The sequence below is a fragment of the Pinus tabuliformis genome, chromosome 1_2 (genome assembly GCF_031772625.1).
Source record: "Pinus tabuliformis cultivar Carrire ecotype Pingquan chromosome 1_2, CPIR1, whole genome shotgun sequence".
Taxonomy (NCBI): Eukaryota; Viridiplantae; Streptophyta; class Pinopsida; order Pinales; family Pinaceae; genus Pinus; species Pinus tabuliformis.
In genome coordinates, this window is record NC_142298.1 from 354,327,251 (window position 1) to 354,335,642 (window position 8,392).

Genomic DNA, 8,392 nt, shown 5'->3' on the forward strand with positions numbered 1-8,392 from the left:
AAAAAATCAAAGGAGGAGCCTCCTCCCAGGATCAACACAACTACAAAGCTTTTCACATTACAGGAAGTAGAGATAGGAATTAAGAAGTTGAAAATAGGAAAGGCAAAGGACTTGGTTGAACTTCAAGCAGAATATCTAAAGTGGGGAATAAACATTCTTGCACCGCACATCACGGAAATACTCAACAACGTCATTCGACAAAGGTTCTCAAGAGATTGGACAACTAGTCTAGCAATACCCCTTTTTAAAAGTGGAGACATTAATAATCCTTCCAACTATAGAACCATTATGATCAATCTGTTGTTTGCAAAGTTCTTCAACGGCATGGTAGAAAATAGAATAAGTTGGTGGAAGCCAAAGAAAAGAGGGCAAAAGGGCAAGCATGTTTTAGGTCGAAGCATTCTACAGTAGATCATGGTATCACGTTGAGACACATTATTGAAAATGTTTGGGAGGGCAAAGAAGAAGTATTTTGCTACTTTGTTGACTCCAAAAAAGCATTTGACACGGTCCCTAGAGATAAGTTGTGGAATAGAATGGAAGAACTTGAAATTCCTTTACATTATAGAGTTGTTGTCCATATGCTCTGTGAAGAGGTGAAAGTCAAAATTAGAATTTCAACAAGCATTTCAGAAAGCTTTAGAAATGACATTGGAGTCAAGCAAGGTTGCCCTTTATCCCCTACTCTTTTTGGTTTATATATTGATAAATTGGAAGAGTGGCTAAATCTGCAAGGTGGGGATGGTGTTCAGTTGGGGGAGTTGTGATAAAGCTTCTTTTATATGTTGATGACCTTGTATTGATTGCTAAATAGGCCCAAGGATTACAGATGCACCTATATGCCCTTGAGTATTTTTGTAAAAAAGTGGAGATGCAAATTAATACCAGCAAGATCAAAATAATGATTTTCTCAAATAAAAAGAAGCAGAGCCGGCATGCGTTCTTCTTTGAAGGCAACATTCTTGAAGAAGTAAATGAATACAAGTATCTCGGGATTGATTTCAACAAGCTTAATTGAGAGCATTGCAGAAAGAAGAGAATTTTAGGAGTGTGGAAAGCACTATATGCTCTTCAAAACAGATGTAGAGAGGTAGCGTTATGGGATTGGAAAACAATTAAAGTGATTTTTGGGCTCCTAATTTGTCCAATGATATTATATGGGTGTGAAGTGTGGGCTAGCAGTATCCCAGTCTCAAAATGGAAGCAATGTGAGAAAATCCAAAAGTGTTTGATCATGAGCAAGTTTAAAATAAAAAGTTCAGTTTCTTATGAGGTAATGCCTCGAGTGAAATAGGAGCAACTTCCATCGAAGCAATTTCTATGGTGCGTCTCATAAGGTATCTACAAATAAATGAGCAAATGGGATAAGGTAGATGGCCTAAAGTTATCTTCAATGAAGGAATGAGTGAAAGAAAGAAACCATGGATGAGACAAAACAACAAATGGATGCAAAATTGGAATATTTACTTGAATGCATGTCCGACAAATAGCAAGGATTTAAAGAGTTTTGTTATGGAGAAGTTTCGTAAGCGTATATGGGGAAAAAAGTTAGGTAGAAAGAAAAAGTATTATGTTCAAGAATTCAACCCTACTTGTGATCTCCGACAAAAAGAGTACATTGGAGCTAGCATTCCATGGAGAGCAAAGATTTGTATTGCTCAATTAAGAACTAATTCGCATCAACTACAATGCGAAACAAGTTGGTGGAAAAGACCTAAAGAAGTTTAGGAAGAATGGGTGTGTACTTTTTTCACTTCTGGGGCACTGGAATCGGAAAAACATTTCATTTTGGAATGTGATGCTTTCACAGACATCAAAAACAACAATATGTTAACATCAATTCTTTAGCATTGTCTTTTTAGTGAGTAGATTATTAAAAGATTGAATCAACACATCATTAATTTGAATGATAAGAAGATTAAGTTACAAAAGACAAAAAATCAAAAAGCATATCTAATGCAAGGGTCAGTGCAAGGGCGTTCAAATGCTGTGCAGGAATCCTTATATCGGCCTCAATCAGAGGAAGGTCCCAGATCCTTAACATTTTGAATATATATGCGCCATATAGGAACAGGCTCTCCTTTTGGTCCAACTTGTTTAACTCAGATATTTTAGACATTGAATCTTTACTAATTGCAGGTGATTTAAATATGACTCTTAATTCAGAGGAATGCTGGGGTCATTGTAGGAAGAAAGATCCTTTGGCAGATAAAATGCGGCAGGAGCTGTTAAAAAGAGACCTGGTGGATATTATTCCTGAGAAACTGGTTCCAACATGGGAAAATGGCAGGCTTGGATCAGCATACATAGCAAAGAGAATCGATCGCTTTATTCTAAGCGCCAGTATAATTGAGAAATGGGGAATGCCAATAGTCAGAACTGGAATCGACTTCTCTTCGGACCATAAACCAATCTATTTGGAATGGAAAGAGTTAAAGCAAAGTAAGGGTTATCCCTTCAAATTCTTCAATTCCCTTCTACAGGATAAATCCTTCAACGATTTCATTTCCAATAGCTGGAGGGATATAAATCATTCTGATGAAGCCTTTCTGCTCACCTTTCGGGAAAAAATCCAATTGCTAAGGAAAGGCGCAAAAGACTGGCAAATAAAAAAGCGGGAAAAGGAAAGGCAGGAGCTTCTGGATATTAAAAAAGAAATAATCCTTCTCTCCAATTTGGCTCACTCCAATGGGCTCTCTTTCGATCAAAAAGTTCTCATTGGATCTTTGGAAAAAAGGAAAAAAGAGCTTCTGCAAAAAGAGGAGGAAAGGTGGAGGCTCAAAAGCAGGGCAACATGGCTCAGGCAGGGGGACAGAAATACAAAATTTTTCCACAACTATGCAAATTCCCGGAGAGTGAGGAACTCCATATGGAAAATTGAAGATGGAAAGGGCGGCTTTCTTCTCTCCCAACAGGAAATCTCAGAGGAGGCTACAAGATTTTTTCAAAATCAATATAAAAGGCAGAGAACCGAAGTAAATGACATCATGTGGGCAGTGGATTTGATGCCTGAAATGTTTGATGAAAAGGCTAATGAAGATTTCCTTAAGCCGATCACGGAGGAGGAATTGCTTGAGACAATCAAAAAATTTAAAAAGGAAAGAAGTCCAGGGCCTGACGGTTGGCCGATAGAGTTCTTCCTGCATTTCTATGAGTTATTCAAAAATGACCTGCTGGGCATGGTGGATGCCTCTCGCATGTCAGGGCATGTTAACAGCGCATTATCTGCCTCATTTTTGGCCCTTATTCCCAAAAAGGAAAAATCGACTTCGCTATTGGATTTCAGGCCAATTGCATTATGCAATTCCCTTTATAAAATCATTTCTAAGATAATCGCTAACAGATTGAAGTCTGTCTTAAGTTCCTTCATTTCAAAAGAACAGCACGCCTTTTTAAAAGGAAGACTTATCTTGGATGCTGTCGCGTTGACCCAGGAATGCCTTTATGCTATCAATTCCAAAAATATTGATGCCGCCGCTCTAAAAGTGGATCTCAGAAAAGCATTCGACTCCGTCGATTGGGGTTTCCTCAGAGTTCTCTTAGCAAAAATCGGTTTAAAGGCGCAAGGAATTAACTGGATCTTGGCGTGTGTCGAGAACGCCAATTTTTCAGTTATTATCAACGGCATTCCCTCTTCTTTCTTCAAAGCGGAGAGGGGCCTCCGTCAAGGCTGCCCTCTCTCCCCCCTCCTCTTCATCCTGGTGATGAACTCCCTAAGCTCTCAGATTAACAGGGTTGTTTCTGAGGGAAGATGCAGGCCGGTTAAAATATGTAAAGATATATCCCTTTCTCATAATCTCTTCGCAGATGACATCCTCATCTTTGCGATGTTATGCAAATCTTCCTGGGTCTGCCTCAACGTGATTTTCCTCAAATTCCAATCTGCAACAGGCTTGACTATAAATAAGGATAAGTCCATGCTTTTTCATAATGGTTCGAGCCCTGTCCTAGCTCAATGGGTTGCTGATCTGTTTGGAACAAAAATTGCTCTGATGGGGGACGGCCTCACATATCTGGGCTTCCATCTAAAGGCGAATGGATATCGCATCAAGGATTGGCAGTGGTTGATCGATCGTTTCTACAGCAAAATATCTAGATGGGAGATGCGCTTTCTTTCCTTAGCTGGCAGGCTAATCTTGGTTCAAGCTGTTCTCTCTCAAATGGCGGTTTATTGGGCGAACCTTTTCCTTCTTCCTTCTTCCATTACAAAAAAGATGACCTCTCTGGCAGCAAACTTCTTATGGGGCGGTCGTTCTATCCAGTCCAAGTTTCACTTAGCAAAGATGGAATTATTATCAAAGCCGAAGAAGAAGGGCGGCTGGGGCCTCCTGAATATGTCTCCTTTTGGGAAAGCTCTTCTCTGCAAATCGCTTATCAGAGGTATCTATGGTAAAAGCCAGTGGAGCAGCATTATAAATCAAAAATATCTTAAAGGGAGGAATATGGCCTTCTGGTTCAGAAGGAAGTCGCTGGGAATCAGGTCTGGCTCCATCATTTGGAAAAGCTTCAGGAAGCTTCAATCCTTCTTCTTAGAAAAGCTTAAATGGTCCCTCTCATCCGGTTCCAGTGTTTTTATCGGCCTCGATCCAACTCAGCATAATCTGGAATCGTTGATCTCTCCAGATTTAGTTCTCTTCTTCCATTCAAAAGGCCTCTTTACATGGAATAAGTTAATTCAATCCTGGATTTCTCAAGCTCCTGTTTGGAAGAGCGCAGATGATCTTTCCATCCCTCCTTCTCTCCGTCCCTCATGGGATTCGGCTGTCAACAGTTTCTCCAGCAAAGGAAGATTGCAATCGGGCTCTGCTGACGAGCTCATCTGGTCCCTTGAGAAGCCTGCTCTTCTAACTTCTGTTAAAGAATTATATGCAGCTCTCTCCTCGGTCCGGCCGCCTCCCTCGCCTCTCTTTCCTCCCCCTTTCTGGAAAGCCTCCTGCCCACTTAAGATGATTCTATTCTCCTGGCTTCTTTTCTCAAATAGAAATCTCTCTTGGGAGGTCTTGCAAAGGAAAGGCTGGCAGGGGCCGAGCCAATGTCAGATGTGCCGCAACAGTGCTGAATCCAACATTCATATGTTCTTCCAATGTGGCGCTTCCTCCTCAATCTGGTATGTGCTGTCCTTAATCTATGGTTTTTCTCACAGAGTTTTTCCTTCTGTTCAGGATGCCTTCGACTGGTGGAGTGCGCAACGTCCCTCTTGGCGCTCTCTTTTCATCATCACCTGCTGGTTCCTTTGGAAGTGGAGGAACGATCACATTTTCCAGAATTCCAGTCTGCCTCTTGACTTCATTTTGACAAAAATCTTGGGATATTTGCCTTCTGAGGATTAACTTCGGTCTTGGCATTTTTGTCTTTCTCATTAGGGGCATTTTTGGTTGAATTCAGAATTTTAAAATCCTGGTTTAGATGGTTCCTTCTTTCTGAAGTCTCTGTAGTGCCATGCACTCATAATTTTTGTTTATCTCTAAGATCTATGCATTGCTGATTCTGGACAGTAACAGATTTCTGTATAATTTGCATCAAGGCCTCATGCCTTCGCTTGTATCTGGACTTTTATATACTCTTAATATAAATCATGAAGCTTTTTCTTTCTGAAAAAAAAATCTAATCTAATGGAAATTAAAATTTAATTTAATTTAATTTTATTATAGCAGTTACCACATCAGTGATTCTCGTGGTAGGAAGGGCGCACAACAACTCGCGTCCCTCCCTATATAGTGAAAAATATAAGAAAGAGAGTAAAATAAAAAGATCATATCTTGTTCAGCTTCTTATTTTCAACTCTCTTCGCTGAGAGTTGAGATGAATTATTTAATATTTTGTTGAGAGTTGAGATGAATTATTTTCCGCGCAGGATCGTAGCCATATCGGAAGGGCAGAAGGACAGTCATTGTAATGGCCCTGGCGATGGCTATAACGCAGCCATTTCCATTTGCTTCGCTTGATTTTCCATCAGAAGATGCAAGCAAGAGCAAAGGGAGGCCATTGCCATCACTTCAGCTTCAAGGAGCAGCTGCTAACCAAAACAGTCGCGCTGTGACCAGAAGAGCCATTGCTTCTAATGGCGTTCCCGAGATCGTGAGAAAACTGTGTAATCAGGGCCAATTTAGGGAGGCTCTGCGAGTTTTTTATGAAATGGAGCAACCTCCCGACTGTTTTACATATAGCTGTCTCTTGCAGGAGTGTATTAAGAAGAAAGCTTTTTGGGAAGGTAAATCAATCCATGCCCACATGTATAAAAATGGAATTGTGCCAAACATAATCCTGACCAACACCCTTATGAACATGTATGCCAAGTTGGGTCGTTTGGCTGACGCACGTAAATTGTTTGACGAAATGCTTCATCGAGATACCTTCTCTTGGAATACGCTAATCACATCGTATTCTCGCCACGGGCCTGCAGAAGAAGCCTTGAAGCTCTTTCACCAGATGCAGAGATCGATTCTCCGGCCTGACCGCTTCACTTACGCCAGCGTTCTCTCGGCTTGTGCCAAGCTGGGAACTCTAGAACAGGGCATCGAGATTCACCAAGAAATAGTTAGAAGCCAGTGCCAGATTGATGGTTTTGTAGAGAGTGCCTTAGTGGATTTGTATGCAAAATGTGGGAGTATAGACAAGGCTCGAGAATTGTTTGACAGAATGTCTAAACGAGACACTGTCTTGTGGAACATCATGATAGCTGCGTATGGACAGAAGGGACTTGTTGATGAAGCTTTCAATCTTTTCCAGGAAATGCCTAAGAGAAATTTGGTTTCGTGGAATGCTATAATTACAGGCTATGTGCAGAATGGGCGTGTGGACGAAGCCCAAGAGCTTTTTCGAAAAATACCAAAACCAAATGTTGTTTCCTGGACTGCCATGATCTCAGGATATGCACAGAATGGGCACAGTGAGGAAGCCCTGAAGACTTTTCATGCAATGCAGCGTGCAGGTGTGAAACCGGACATCCAGGCATTTGCCAGTGTTCTTACTGCCTGTGCCAACATGGCTGCTCTGCAACAGGGGATGGAAATCCACGAAGAGATACGCAGAAGTGGGTTTGAATCCAATGCTTTTATAGGTAATGTTCTCATAGATATGTATGCAAAATGTGGGGATATGGAAAAAGCACGCCATGTGTTTGACAAAATGCCTGATAGAAATGTTGTCTCCTGGACAGCCATGATTGGAGGGTATGCCATGCATGGCCGTGGTGCCGAGGCCCTCGGGCTTTTTGAACTGATGCAACATTTTGGCATCAGGTCTAACAGTGTTACCTTGCTCTGTGTTTTGATTGCCTGCTGCCATGCAGGTTTAGTGGACAAGGGCCAACAATACTTCAACAGCATGAGTGAATGCTATAACATCACACCTGCAATGGAGCACTATGGCTGCATGGTTGACCTTTTTGGGCGTGCAGGCCTCCTAGATGAGGCTCGAGACTTCATTAACAAAATGCCCATAGAACCCGATGCTACTGTGTGGGGATGTTTGCTTGGCGCATGTAGAATTCACAATAATATAGAGCTCGGAAAATGGGCAGCAGAGCAGCTTTTCAAGCTGGATCCTGATAATGCCACAGCCTATGTGGTGCTGTCAAACAGCTATGCTGCAGCTGGTCTGTGGGAGGACACTGAAAATGTTCGGCGAATGATGAAAGACAAGATGATTAAAAAGATGCCTGGACGCAGTTGGATTGAGGTGAATAAACAGGTGCATTCTTTCTATGCAAACGACAGATCACACCCACAATCAGATAAAATTTATGCCAAATTGGAGACATTATTGAGGGAGATGAAGGCTGCTGGGTATGTGCCTGACACAAGATTTGTTTTTCCTGGTGTGGAGGAGGAGCAGAAAGAACAAACTCTTGTCCATGACAGTGAGAAGTCGAGAGGTTGGCAATAGCTTCGGGTTCATCAACACAGCCGTTGGTACAACTTTCCTGGATCAACCTAGTTTCAGGTTTTCTTCAGCAGTAGGAAGGTGATCTCCTGTGCATGTATGTATATTTTTTATTCTTTTAAAAACGCCTTACTATTTATTATATTTAGATAATTATTAATATAAATATATAATTATTCTATTTAGATCACTGCTATAAATAAACTAATATAGATTCTTCCGATCTTTACATTAAATTTATGAAATTAGTGGAGGAATTTTTTTCTCCATTTTAAAGGTCTTTCCCCACCTGCTTGCCCTCTCCATTTATGTAACAATTTTTCATTGTGGGTGTGATTGGAATTGACAAAAGTAGCTGTCTGAAAACAAAATTAAGAATTGGGGAATAGGACGCTTGGCAGTAATTATTTCAAATTTTAATTTTACATTGAAAACATAAAGACAAGAAATCTCAAATGACAATATGAATTAAATTTAAAACACAACAATTAGTAAAACTACATAAATC

At 40.8% G+C, this 8,392-nt stretch overlaps 1 pseudogene; it reads left to right on the top strand.

The window, feature by feature from the left end:
• The first annotated feature begins 5,761 nt into the window (after nt 1-5,761).
• Nucleotides 5,762-8,074, top strand: LOC149205834 (putative pentatricopeptide repeat-containing protein At3g13770, mitochondrial pseudogene; annotated as a pseudogene).
• Nucleotides 8,075-8,392: the final 318 nt, after the last annotated feature.